General features: G+C 44.0%; 1 protein-coding gene across 1 annotated transcript in view; it reads left to right on the forward strand.

Moving 5' to 3' along the window:
• Positions 1-14235, forward strand: part of CRTC2 (CREB regulated transcription coactivator 2) — a 2800764-nt gene that overhangs the window by 506104 nt on the left and 2280425 nt on the right. The gene's annotated exons all lie outside the window — the stretch shown is intronic.

Consider the following 14235-nt stretch of genomic DNA (forward strand, 5'->3'; position numbering starts at 1 on the left):
TCTGTACATACTTTAACCAAGCATTACCATTTGCCAATTTTCTCTAAATCCAGAGCTGGCTTTGCCACTGCAGGCTTGCAGGGCCTTATAGCTGGTCCTAATGCTATCTAATGTCTTCTTCCCATCCTTAGCTTTGGGAATCTACCCAAATGTGATGAATGCAGCAGTGAAACAAGAAGGACATAGTACAGTTGTGTGCACTTACCATAAATGTAGATGTTAGAGTGTATTCACCGTTGCAGTCCTGGTTACCCTCTCTCCGGCCCCTGACTTATTTTGGCTATACCTCTTTTCCTTTTTACTATGCTTAAAGCTTTTTGGAGTGTTTACTTTTTTGTTGGAGGTGTAACCTGGGAGATATATATATATATATATATATATATATATATATATATATATATATATATATATATATATATATGTGTGTATATATGTATATATATATATATATATATATATATATATATATATATATAATTGCTTCCTATTAGGGGGGGGGCACCTGACATCTGGGGCAAGGAAAACTGATGTAATGGCATCGACTACATGCTTTATACCCCTGACTTGCCTACCTGACGTCATTGAAGGTGAGACAGCAACCGACGTAGGACCCAAGACTTTGATAATCAGGCCGACTGAAGGCTACTGCAAACAGATAACCCAAATGTGATGACTGCAACAGTGAATACACTCTAACATCTACATTTTTATGTTAAGTGTACACAACTGTACTTTCTAAATAGCCTTCACGTCTTAGTCACACTTACTATTTGGATAATATTGCATAGTAAAATTGGTCACCCTTTTTATGAAGTGCCTTGTAGTAGGTGATATTAGTGGTTGGTGGCAGTTGGTACTCCCTTATAGTTTGGACAGAAATTGGGCACAGCTGGAGAACATTTGCCAGCCTTCCCCAGAAGTGTCTATGTGTTTGTATCTAAATCAAATCTTAAAGTGCTTGTTTGTCAGCTACTTGGGCAGGGACACAAAGCACTGTTTGGACAGAGAAGGTGCTGGAGGTCTTAGCTTGGCCAGTCGGCTGAGATCTTAACCCTATAGCTGTGCCAGTGGGGGGAGTCATATTGGGGATCTGGAGGAAGAGGGAGAAACCAGCCCCAGACTGACTGTGATCTCTATGTGCTTTTAAGGGAACTTGTACTTTACTGTGTGTCTACTTGTCATTCTTCGAATGTGTATGTCCCTCACGGGTGCTAGTGGTGAGGATTGAGGCTCCTTGATTACTGTGCCAGTGCAGTGGCATCACATGTTAATTGTTTGGCAGTGGTGGAATTTCCACATCACATATTAATTGGTTGACTGTGGTGAGATATCCACATCACATATTAATGGGCTTGTAGTGGTGTGGATATTGAATTCCTGTAGCCTGAGTACAGTGGTCACTAAAGGTGTTTGTACTGTCCTGTCAGCCACGTATTGAACATTGAGTTCATCTCACAACTGTGTTATTTTTTTTGTTAGCTTAGTTAGTCAGGGAGAGCAGGCAAGCATATCTGTAGAGGAGTATGGCAAGCTGACAAGGAGCTAGTTGGCTGAGATGTGCCATGCTAAAGGACTGGTGCATGCCAGCTTGACGAAAGCAGACATGATTTCAACTTTAGTCACAGCTGCATCACAGAATAGTAACCAGGAGTACAATCAGAGTGGCCATGGAGATGTAAAACTCTCAGAAAATGGGCAGCTCATCCTTTTCCACAGAGGACTTAAAATCCGTCTGGAGTTAGAAACTTGAGTTGGAGGCCAAGCGTTTGGAAATAAAAGCAGCAGAGAGATGAGACATCTGGAGACTGACTAGAATGAGAGGCAGAGGCAACATGAAAAGGAGATGCTGACTCTTCGCCAGAGTTATGGAGGTAATGGGGAAGGGAATAACCGAACCCTAGAAGTGACAAAGATCAGTAAATTTCTTCCACAATTTACAGAAAGGGATAATTTTGATAGTTCCATTCATATGTTTGAGAGGGTATGTAAACAGTATCATGTTGACCAAGGGGCTCTGGGTATGGTTACTGACCACCTTACTCCATCGTAAGGCTGTAACTGGTTTCTCCAAATTGTCTGATACTGATTGTTTAAATTATAATGTTGTAAAGAACTGTTTGCCATAATGTTTTAAGTTAACACCTGAAGCTTACAGGAAAAAAGTTTTGTGAGCATAGATGCAAGGCAGATAAAAGTGTGTGTGAATATGTTGCTGAACTAAGCACTTGTTTTCATAGGTGGGGAGTGGATGTCAGGTCATCACTTCTGAAGGGCTGGCAGACCTTTTGGTGAAGGAACAAGCCCTTAGCACTTTGCCTGAGGACATGAGAATCTGGTTAGCTGATAGACAATACACTACTGCAGATGAGTTGGGGAAGAAGGGAGACCTATACCTAACAAGCAGGGCATCACTGCACAGGAAAGGGACACCCACTGCTACTCATGGGTCTATGGGAACCCAGGGTGGGCAGGCCAGACTGCCCCAGCAGAGTCCACCAGTAGCAGGGGAAGTCACTAGTCAGGTACACATCTAGGACCAAGGGTTAAATGTTTTAAATGCAACCAGTGGGGCCATGTAGCATATAATAGGTGATAGCAGGTAATGGTCTGTGGAGGCAAGGTGGGGAACAAAAGTTGGGAGAGCCAGTAAGTAGGAATGACAAAATGCCAACAGTAAGTTGTCTCTTGACAACAAGGGTACCAAACTACCACAAGAGGTTATATCCTATCTTAGTGAATGGGAAAGAGGCCATGGCTAAGAGAGAGACAGCCTCTGACCTAACTATTGTGAGGCCTGCAATGGTTACAGAGGAACAGTACTTTATTGGGCAGTCTGCTCCAGTCAGAGCTTTAGGATGGACCCCATTCCAAATACCTTTGGCAAGAGTTCAACTTGACTGGGAGGGTGATAAAGGAAGCCAGCAAGTAGGTATGTTTGAGGATATCCCTCCAGATGTCCTGATAGGGAATGATTTTGATAATGCAGTACCATGTGTTCATGCAGTCGGGCTTTGAGACAAGCATATGGGTCTGGTAGCCGGGGGAGACCCAGACAGACCGCACACTTGCAGCCAGGATTGGTGAGGTGGTTACTTCAGGGAAGGCGCTACCCTGTAGCAGTGAGACTGAAGGTGAGCCACAGCTGCTTGTGGGGTACTGATGTTCCCTTTTACAGAGTGACTGCAAGGGCAGAGGTTTGTAGTAGTACCCATGCTGACAGTGAGGCACCGCTGTCGGAGGATGCCAGACTTCCTGTGGGAGAGGTACTGGGAAGGGTTACAAAGAGAGAGTTGAGACATGTTCAGCTGGCAGACCCTACATTACAAGGCCTGAGAGAGGTAGCTAGTGAGGCACTTGATTCTGAAGGGAAAGGGGAATCTGTATACTGGGACCGAGGGTTACTATATAGCGTGGACCCCTGAGGAGGAGGGCTAAAGGGTGAGAGAATACAGCAGTTAGTAATGCCCAGAGCCTACCGTTTGGCACTTCTAGCCATAACCCATGATATTCTCTTTGCAGATCATATAGGCATAAACGTACAAAGAGACGTGTTATGCAGAACGTCTGTTGGCCTGGGATTTCCAGAGATGTAACAGGATACTGCAGGACCTGTGAGCAGTGCCAAAAGGTAGGCAAGGCAGGAGACAAGGTAAAAGCTTCTTTAATGCCTTTGCCTGTGATTGAGAAGCCATTTCAGAGGGCAGCTATGGATATTGTGGGACCTCTGAGTACTCCACGTTCCACAGGAAAAATATATATTCGAGTAGTAATAGTTTATACTACTAGATATCCTGAGTCAGTGGATTTGTCCTCCATTGAGGCAGCAAAGGTGACAAATGCTTTGTTACAGGTTTTCAGCAGGGTAGGTTTCCTAAAAGAACTACTAACTTGACAGAAGTGCCAATTTCATGTCAGACCTACTGGCTTGTCTTGTGGACGTACTGTGGGGGAAGAAGCTAAAGACCACCCCCTTCCATCCCCAGACTAATGGTCTAGTTGAGGGGGTAAACTCTACACTCAAGACAATGCTATGGTAATTTGCAGACCAGTTTAAGAGAGAGTGGGACAAATATTTGCCCCATCTGTTTGCTTACGGAGAGGTTCCCCAGGAATCCACAGGTTTTTCACCCTTTGAGTTGCTGTATGGGCATAGGGTGAGGGGACCTCTAGATTTGATTCGAGATGAGTGGGAGGGTGAGTGTGAAATCCCACAAGGAGTCTGTTGTGGCATATGTCCTAAATCTCCAGCAAGGCTCAGGGAACTGAAGGGCTTTGCCCAGGAGAACTTGGCAGAAGCCCAACAGCAGAAAAAGGTCTGGTATGACAAGAATGCTCGAGCAAGAGAATATGTTGTAGGGCAGCAGGTAATGGTTCTCATTCCTGTCAGACACAACAAGCTGCAGTCATCTTGGGAGGGACCCTACAAGGTGATAAGGAATGTCAGTGAAGTTAACTACATGGTAGAACTGCTAGGCAGGAGGCAAGTGCACAAATTTACCATGTTAACATGATGAAACCTTGGCATGGCAGGGAGGCCCTTGTGCTGAGTATTTGCAGTGGATTACAGGAGGAGTCTGAGGGGGATCTGGTGACCGATCTCCTCACTGAGGCTGGGACTGACACCTCAGTGTAAGGGGTAGCAGTGTCCCAACAGCTATCCCCTACCCACATTCGAGAAATCTGAGCAGTGTTACAGAAGTTTGAGGACATGTTCACTGGGAAACCAGGGTGCATCCACCTGGTGCTGCACTATGTGGATACAGGACCCCAAAGTCCTATTAAGTGGCCCGTCATAGGGTGCATGAGAGAGTCAAACAGACTCTGAGGGAGGAGACACAGGAAATATTGGAACTAGGGGTAATTCTGGAGTCCAGCAGTCCCTGGGCCTCCCCAATGGTGCTGATACCAAAGAAGGATGGTAGCACCAGGTCCTGTGTGGACTGCAGGAAATTAAATAGTCACACAGAGTCAGATGCTTAACCCATGCCTAGGATGAAGGGAAGTCCTAGAGCAGCTGTGTGGGGCTAAATATCGTACCACCATTGAACATACCAAGGGTTACTGGCAGGTGCATTTGACTCCCAGTGCTAGGCTTGTATGAGTTCATAAAGATGCCCTTTGGGGTGAAGAATGGCCCAGCAACTTTCCAGAGCTGGTAGATGATATCCTAGCTGGAGCAGGATATTTTGCCCTTGCTTATCTAAATGATATTGCCAACTACAGCCATTCCTGGCAAGAGCACCTTCAGCATGTCAGTGAGGTGCTAGGCAGACTACAGAGGGCAGGGTTGATCATTAAGTCCAGCAAAGTTTAGGTGTGAATGGCAGAGGTGTCCTACCTGGGACATAGAGTGGGGAGTGGTAAGATCAGGCCAGACCCTACTAAAGTGGAAGCCATTCAGGCATGGCCTGCCCCTGTTGCCAAAAAGCAGGTGAGGGCATTCTTTGGAACAGCAGGGTACTACAGAAAGTTTGTCCCCAGTTATAGTACCAAAGCTGCTCTCCTGACAGACCTGACAAGGAAAAACAAGCCAGATAAGGTAGCGTGGACCCCAGCATGTGCGCAGGCATTCCAGACTTTTAAAGGCACTTTGGGAGTACCCCCTATGTTAGCCAGTCCAGATTACAGCAAATAATTTGTTGTGCAGGTGGATGCTTCAAACCGTGGGGTGGGGGCTGTACTTAGCCAGGTTTCCTCAGAGGGAAAAGAGCACCCAGTGGTTTAGCTTAGGCATAGTCTCCAACCCAGGGAGAAGTGCTATGTGGCTGTAGAAAAGGAATACCTAGCCATAGTGTAGGCACTGCAGAAACTTCAGATAGAAACAACTCTGATCCAAAACAATACCAAAACAGCAAAATCTTCAGAAGTCAGGAATCGAAAAACAGGAACCAAAGTCAAATCCAAAAGCAGAAACTTCAGCCTTATCTGTACGGAAGGAAATTTACTGTAGTTACATACCACAATCCCTTAACATGGCTACATCTAGCCAGCCAGCAAAATGCCAAGTTACTAAGGTGGAGCCCAGGGTTGCAAGCATATGATATGACAGTGCAGCACCCCAGTGGGGTTATCAGTGTCAACGCAGGTGGGCTGTCAAGACAAAGAATAGGGTAAGATATAGGCTCCATCCTCTCAGTCAACGTTCCTCAATAGTCACTTGAAAAACTAGCTTAAGTTTTTGGTGGGGCGGGGGGTTGTGACACTGCCAGCCCAGCTATCTGGAATTTTGTGGATAGTCATGTGTCATTTGTGAATATTAATATGATTCAAATGTAAGTGAACTATATATTATGTGGTTATTAAACTACTGGTGCAGAATTGTGTTTTGAACTGTATGTTATGTACTGAGGTTCAAGGATGTAATCGCAGTGTACCCTACTGAAAGAGAACAGAAATGTATGTAAACTATATATCTGTGCAAATGTATGTTTTAATAGTAGAAGCTGGAACATATAGAGTTAACTTGCAAAATTCTAAGAAAATAAGTTGGGATCTAAGTATTGTACAACTGTGTGTTTATCTCTCAGTTTCAGTGAAGGAGACAGGATGTCTACAGCTAGATGTTTCTTTCTGTTGTCTTGAAACAGAAATAATTACTGGGTTTAAAATGTATAGTGTTTTTATTGCTCTGTGACTTCCTAGCAGTTGCACATCTGAGAGGTTAAGTATGTGTAACACAGAGATGTTAGTATCTGGTTAGCTTTGGAACTGAAGGCAGGTGACAAAAAGTGATTTTAGCCTGGGAGCTGAAGGCAGGTGACAAAAAGTGATTTAATCCAGGCTAACCCAACAATAATGTGTGATATTAATTTAAGAACGCTCTCAGAGAGGAAGAGTGTGCATTTTGTATTGGACTTAGAAACATGCACTCATCATCAGCACTACATTTACCTTGCTCTGTAAGTAAGATTTAGGCATATTATCTCTTTTAGAGATGGATAGGAATATAATAAGATCAGTTTAGATGTTTTGTGTATTTATTTGAGACTGTCCTGCAATGTTTTAAAATAATTTCTGTGATTCTGAACTCTGCAGTTAACTGTGTTGTTTGAGTATTGTGTTGTTCATTTATTATTTATTATTAAATGTATTTAAACCTATCTTTGTTGCTGATATTTGTGAGACATATTTAAGCTCTTAGCGTACCTGCCTATGTATTTGGTGCCAATGTACAGGCCATTCCAGTAGCCTTGCAAGTCTTGGTCACACTTACCATTTGGATAATAGTAACATTACACAGTAGGACTGGGACCCTTTGGTAAGGACTTTATAGCAGCTGATAAGTAAGGGTGGCTGGTGGCAGCTGGTACTACCTTATATTCTGGGTAGAAGGGGGCATAGCTAGTAAACCTGTGCCAGCCTTTTCCCAGGTGTGTGTGTGTGTGTTTGTATATCATTCAAATCTCAAAGTGTGTGTGCTTCAGCTACTTGGGCATTGACATGAAGCACTGGTTGGTCAGAGAGGGTGTTGGCGGTCTTATCTTGGCCACTCGACTGAGATCTTAACCCCATAGCTTTGCCAGTGGGGAGTATTATTGGGGATCTGGAGAAAGAAGGAGAAACCAGCCCCAGACTGACTGTGATCTCTGTGTGCTCTTAAGGGAAATTGTACTTTAATGTGTGTGTACTTGTCATCCTCCCAATGTGTACGTCCCTCACTGGTGCTAGTGGTGAGGATTGAGGCTCCTTGATTACTGGGCCAGTACAGGGGCATCACACTGCTGTACTATTGTTGGTTCTTTGCTATACTGATTGTCCAAAAAATAATAAATAAATAAAAAGGAATATATACTTGTATTTTGTTTCCTCTTTCCATATAGTTCTGTTGGTGTGTGTGTGTGTGTGTGTGTGTGTGTGTGTGTGTGTGTGTGTGTACGTACGTGTACCTGTTTTTAAGTTATGGCAGATAAGGACAAGTCTGCTAAAGACACCTCAGGTTTTAAGAGGTGTCCTACATGTGTTAGGCAGTTATGTAATTCATATGGGCATAATTTGTGTATACTGTTTCAGACCTGTTCATTTGCAAGGGGATTTTGCCATATGCCATGCGTTTAGCCATAGGGCACTACTTGTTTGAAAAAATAAGGTGATTTTAAAGGGCTTTTTGAAATCGGATTTTAAAGAATACTTGCTATGGTCTGGAGCAGAAGCTTCTCCATCTTCAACTTCATTTTTATCCAGTCAGAGGGAGAAAGCTAAAAAGCGACCTCATTCAGTTCCAACTGTATCTTCGTAACAATCATTGAAATGGACCATGTCATCTCTGGTTCTGGTAGCTCCTTTGGAACCAAAAAATCAACCTACACAACGTTACGCACAGTCAGTGCCAGTTTCTGTGCCAGAGTCCCTTCGTGCTGACCTCTTCTCCCGTTTCCATCTCGACACCCAAACCTAAGGAGCCAAAAGTGCCTACCACCTTACCACGTGTCCGGTATTCACCTTCAGTGGATCCTTTTGTGGATTGCCCTCCAAGCCCCTTTTTGAAGAGTCATCATCCCAGCTCTCCCTTCATGTCCTTGGGCCAATCCACCAAGAGCCTTTCAGAGTTCGATATTATGAGCTTGGTAGACCAGCTCCTACTGGCAAGGGGATTGTCATCGGCTTTGGTCTCTACCCTCGCCACTTCAGGAACCACGTCCACACCAACTTCTCTTCTTCTTCCGACTCATATTGAGTCTTTGGAGCATATGGTGTTGACATTTCAGGTGTTGACTGTTTTGATGACTGTTAGAGCCCCTTCTCCGTCACCAATTGCTACCCTGGGTGCTTTGGGTGTGTCGGGCTGGGGGACCTCTTAGGGCCAAAGTTTCTTTGCAGTTTCTGGGGGGATGGGTATGTCTTTAGGCATTTCTGAGCCGTCCATGCCCCTCAGTGCTCCTGCATTTGTGAGTTTGGCTCCAGTTTTGGCCGTGGAGGGGGCTTCCTCAGTATGGGTTGGGACCGCAGTTCCGAAGGAGTCATTTTCGGTTCCGGGCTCCATTCCTCTATGAGGAACCTGCCTTCCAGGCCATGGAGAGGGCATTGTCCATTGTGGGCAGTCATTGCCTATACTGTCAGCATCTGGCCTTGCCCCATGACTGGAGCTTCCGCCATCCTCTTCCCTAGGACAGAAGGCACAGAAGGCTCAAGGTTCAACCACTGTTATGTCACCTTCGGGTACCTCTCCAGAGCACCCCACCAAAGAGGTCCCTGCAAAGAAAGTGCAAGAGGAAGCACTTTGATTCCCCTGAGGCATCATTCACCGAAGATTATTGATTTTGATGAAGGGGAAGGTTTCCCTAAGTCCCCCGATGATGATTCCTTTGGAGGCATCCTTGAGATTCTGAAACAGAGGGCTGACTGGACTCCCATCCAACCTTCCTCTGAAGAATCTGTGTATCTTGAGGCTTTTAGTGCTCAACCCTCCACCTGACAATCTTATTGAACTGATTGCTTAGCGGGCATGGAAGTTACCTGATGCCATCTAGCCGATCCCCCTGAGACCAGACTGTATATTGTCAGCACCTAAGGACCAACTTCACTGGGTTAAGGGGATTCCTGTAGATGCCATGGTGGTAGCAGCGGCCACTAAGAAGGAACATGCCGATGAATGTCCCTCTTTCCATCCCTCTAATAAAGAGACTAGGGCTATGGATAGATTTGGGAAGTGCATACGCGCTTCATCGACCTTCACTCTTAGGTCCTTGAACTACATGGCACACTTCACCAGATTACAGAGGAATCTGATAAAAGAGCTTTCAAATACTCTATCAGGAGCAGTAGCTGACTCAGTTCGAGACAGTGACTTCTCAGCTCGCAACTCTAGAGTTGATATCAAACTCTTCCATGAGGCTAATTGCACATGCTGCTGAGGGAATGATGAGAGCAATGGGCTCAGGCGTAGTCATCAGGAGACATGCTTGGATGCACTTATGCGAGTTCACAGAGCCATTTAAGTCTTCTTTTGTCAACGCTGTGTTTGACAGAACATCTGTGTTTGGTCCCAGCTTAAAGAGACTCTAGCCACATGTGAGAAAGATGGAAAGATTCTTTCTGCTGTAGGCGTATGCTTTTCCACTCCCAGCCGCCTTATTTTAGGAACTAGTAGAGTGGGAGGCAGTGGTTCAAAAAGTCCAAAGGACTTTTCCAGGACTCTCATGGCAGTGACTTCTCCCCGGGCAGAGAGGAAGGTAATAACAGAAGACGCCGAGGAAGAGGCAGAGGTGGCTCACAAAATCAGGGTTCCAGAGATTGTTGCTCTGGGAGCTCCAGTCAGCGTTCCTGAAAGGAAGCCCGGTTGCCGTCCTCTGGAAGCAGTCGGGGGGGGGGGGGGGGCAATTATCCATGCGCCAGCATGCCTTGCAAAAAAAAAATGAGCGATCATTGAGTGCAGAGGATTATAACCAGAGGCTACACTGTCCCCTTCCTAAACCAACCAATGGCTACAGCCAAATGTTCCAGCCAGTCACAGGGAGGCCGCGGTCCTTTAAATTCAAAGACTGCTCGACAAAGAGTCATCCATACAGTCCCACCAGATCAAATACGATCCGGAAAATACTCACGATTTTTTTTAGTGCCAAAGAAAATGGGACTGGAGGCCAATCTTGGATCTCAACAGATTGAACAAATCTGTTCAACAGACCAAATTTGGGGTGGTCTCGGTTCAGTCAGTCCTTCCCTTTATGGGAAAAGACAATTGTATATGTTCTGTAGATCTTCAGGATGCGTATTACCACATCAGGATGGACAAACGGTCCAGAAGATATCTCTGCTTCCGGCTGGGAGGCAGTCACTATTCGTTCAGAGCACTGTCCTTTGGTCTCTCCGCAGCCCCCATCGTGTTAACCAAATGCATGGCAGCAGTTGCAGCTCATCTCAGACTGCAAGTATTCTGGGTATTTCCATATCTAGATGACTGGCTCCTGAGCGCTCCCACCAGACACCTCCTCCAAGAGCCTCGAGACTGTACTGTACAGCTCTGTTCCCACTTAGGCATTATGGTAAATTACGAAAAATCCAAGTTGGAACCCTGCCAACAGATAGAGTTCATTGGAGCGAATATAAACACAGTCTCGTGCATCGCATCCCTACCCATAAAAGTCTTCAAAGAATAAAATGTCAAGTCAGACAAATTGTTCCCAACAATAAAGTACATGCAAGATGACTTCTACAAGCTCTAGGATCTGTGGCAGCTTTGATCACTCTAATTCCACTTCAGTGGCTCCTTGCACCTTAGTGGATGATATTACTCTATCCAGTGTCTCATTTGATCACAATTACCAACTGTTGCAAACAGGATCTGCAGTGGTGGCTCCACTCCCAGCGAAATTCTAATGGGCCGTCCCTTTATTCCTCCTCAACACCAAGCCATAGTGATCACGGACGCGTCCTGGATAGGGGGGGGGCATTATCTGGGACAGACTGTCCAAGGTACTTGGTCCCATCTAGAGGCCAGTCTGCATATCAGCGTCCTAGAGATGAGTGCAGTGCTGTTAGCATTGCAAGCATTCCACTCAACCCTCCCCTCATGGACAATTGCAATCCAAACAGCAGTGTTCTGGTACATCAACAAGCAAGGGGAAACCAGATCCTATCCCCTGTTTTGGGAAGCTCTCAGAGTTTGGCAGTGGGCGATTTCATCTGACCATTTTCTCATTACAATACACATTCCGGTGAGGTAGAATGTGATTGCGGAAAAATTAAGCAAGACTATTCTAATCCCTCACAAGTATTGTCTCAATCCTTCCATAGTGGAAAGGATATTCCGTCAGTGGGGCTGTCCTTGCTATGACCTATCTGCCTCCCCTCGAAACAACAAATGTAGCAGCTACTTTGCCCTGATCCCCCCTCCGGGGGAGTCACTGAGAGAGTGTTTTCTTCACGATTGCCCCCCCCCCCCCAGTCTTCTCTGTGCATTTCCCCCGATCCCTTTTATACCCCAGTTCCCGAAGAAAGCCATCAGGTCGAAGAGCAAGATCATCCTCATTACCCCATTCTGGCTTTGGCAAATCTGGTTTCCATTTCTCTGGCCTCATCTATTTCAGAAACCCTTAAGTCTGGATCCAACTCCAGACCTGTTATCCCACCTGGATGGGATGGTTCACCCGAAGCTGTAAAACCTCAAGCTCACCGCATGGCTTCTCTAACTCTCATAATCGTCAGGCATTCCTCTCTCAGTTCTCCAACTCAATGGATCATATTGGCTAGTCCTAAACCCTTCACAAGATAACTGTACTTCAGCAAGTGGCACAAATTCTGTCTGTGGATGTCTAAATTTTATACTGATCCATACTTGGCTGCAGTTGATAAAGTTCTAGACTTCTTGTCACTACTTTTTGAAGCAGGAGCTTCAGCATCTACCATTCAAGTACATCTAGCTGCTGTCTGCAATTTCCATTTCAGTAAGAAGGGCTCGTCTTTGATGTCCCATAAACTCTGCAAAGCCTTTTTGAAGGGTTCCATGATGGTTAGACCCCCTTATAAAGAGCCTTCAGCTCCATGGGACCTAAGTTTAGTTCTCCAATCACTGGTTTATCCACCTTTTGAACCTTCAGGCAAATGTGATGTAAAATTCCTTTCTTAGAAAACATTGTTCCTAGTGGCCATCACATCAGCCAGGAAGATCTCAGAGATTCAAGTGTTATCATGTAAACCTCCTTATATAATTTTTTATAAAGACAGGGTCTGTTTGAGAAGTAATCCTTAATTTCTGCTCAAGGTGATTTTGGAATCCATCCTTAACCGTACTATTCAACTTCGTTGTCTTTCCCAGTTGTGCTAACAAAGGGGAATATTATCTCCATTTATCAGATGTTCATAGACAATGCCATTTCTTCTTACATAGGACAAAAGAGTTCAGAAAATCATATCAGTTGTTTGTTTTCTTTTCATTCAGAAAATCGTATCAGTTGTTTGTTTTCTTTTCATCAGTGGCAAAAGGGAAACCTGTGTCCAAAGTTATCCTAGCTAAGTGGATTAAGGACTGTTATTACCTTTGTCTGTAACAAAAGCAATTTAACGCTACAAAGACCAGTAAAGGCACATTCCACCAGAGCAGTAGCTGCGTTTATAGTGTTTCATTCCAAAGTTTCCTTAGATGACATTTGTACAGCAGCTACTTGGGCTTGGCCTCATATGTTTGTTGCTCATTACAAACTAGATCTGGTCTTTAGGGGAAGGGCATCCTTCGGCTCGATGGTCCTCAGGAATATTCTTCCGTGAGACCTCCCAATGTTTTGGTTGCTGGGGACTCTGTCCCACTGTCAAGGATTATATGAAGATTGACAACATCAGTTAAAAAAAGTTGTCTTACCATAATGTTCCATCTTCACATATGCTTGACATATCCCCCCTCCTTCCCCCTATCCTAAGATCTCCTGGAGTGGATCGGACCTTCAGCATCAGAGGTCCTGTACTCTGGATTTAAATAAGGTTCTCTCTTCCTTTTATGGTGGTGCTTGTCTGTCACTATCGTATGCAAACTCGATCTGAGGTAATTTGGTGAGGCGCATTGTGGGTGGATTTGAGCACGAGAGTTTTTGGAACACAAGAGCTGGAAAAATGGCTGACTTGGTTCCGAGGGTTCGGAACCAAACCCGCTGTCAAGGATATGTGAAGATCGACAACACAGATGGAACGTTATGGTAAGATGTAACTTCTTTTTTTTTCTTGTTTCCAGTAGCGTATACACAAAATAATCTATGTACTTTTAATTTAAAAACAATGCATAAACATAGAGAATAGCCTGATATACTGGTATCAGTTGATGGATGGAAGCAAGTTACAGAGCACAGAATTTATAGTTATATTCAGTCTAGACAAGGATATGTGGTTTGATATACAAAACTATAGATATTCAATAGAAAATAAAATAAATTTATTGCAACTGTTAATAAGAAATAATGTCCCAAAGTTCATAGATTTAATTGATAACATTAGTAAATCAAAAAATAACTGAAAATGGACATCTGTCTAAAATATATAAAACCAACAAAAATGTTTAAGAATATATTAATGAAAACTGTAAACTGTTGAGACCATTTCAAAATTATAAATAACTATGATCCTATCTTCTACGTAAACTACATCTTTTGTAAACTAGAGATTATTTACATAGAAATTCATGCATAAAATATATATATATATATATATATATATATATATATATATATATATATATATATATATATATATATATATGTATATATATATATATATATATATATATATATATATATATATATATATATATATATA

This window comes from Protopterus annectens, chromosome 8.part0, assembly GCF_019279795.1.
Source record: "Protopterus annectens isolate FY-2018-M chromosome 8.part0, PAN1.0, whole genome shotgun sequence".
Taxonomy (NCBI): Eukaryota; Metazoa; Chordata; order Ceratodontiformes; family Protopteridae; genus Protopterus; species Protopterus annectens.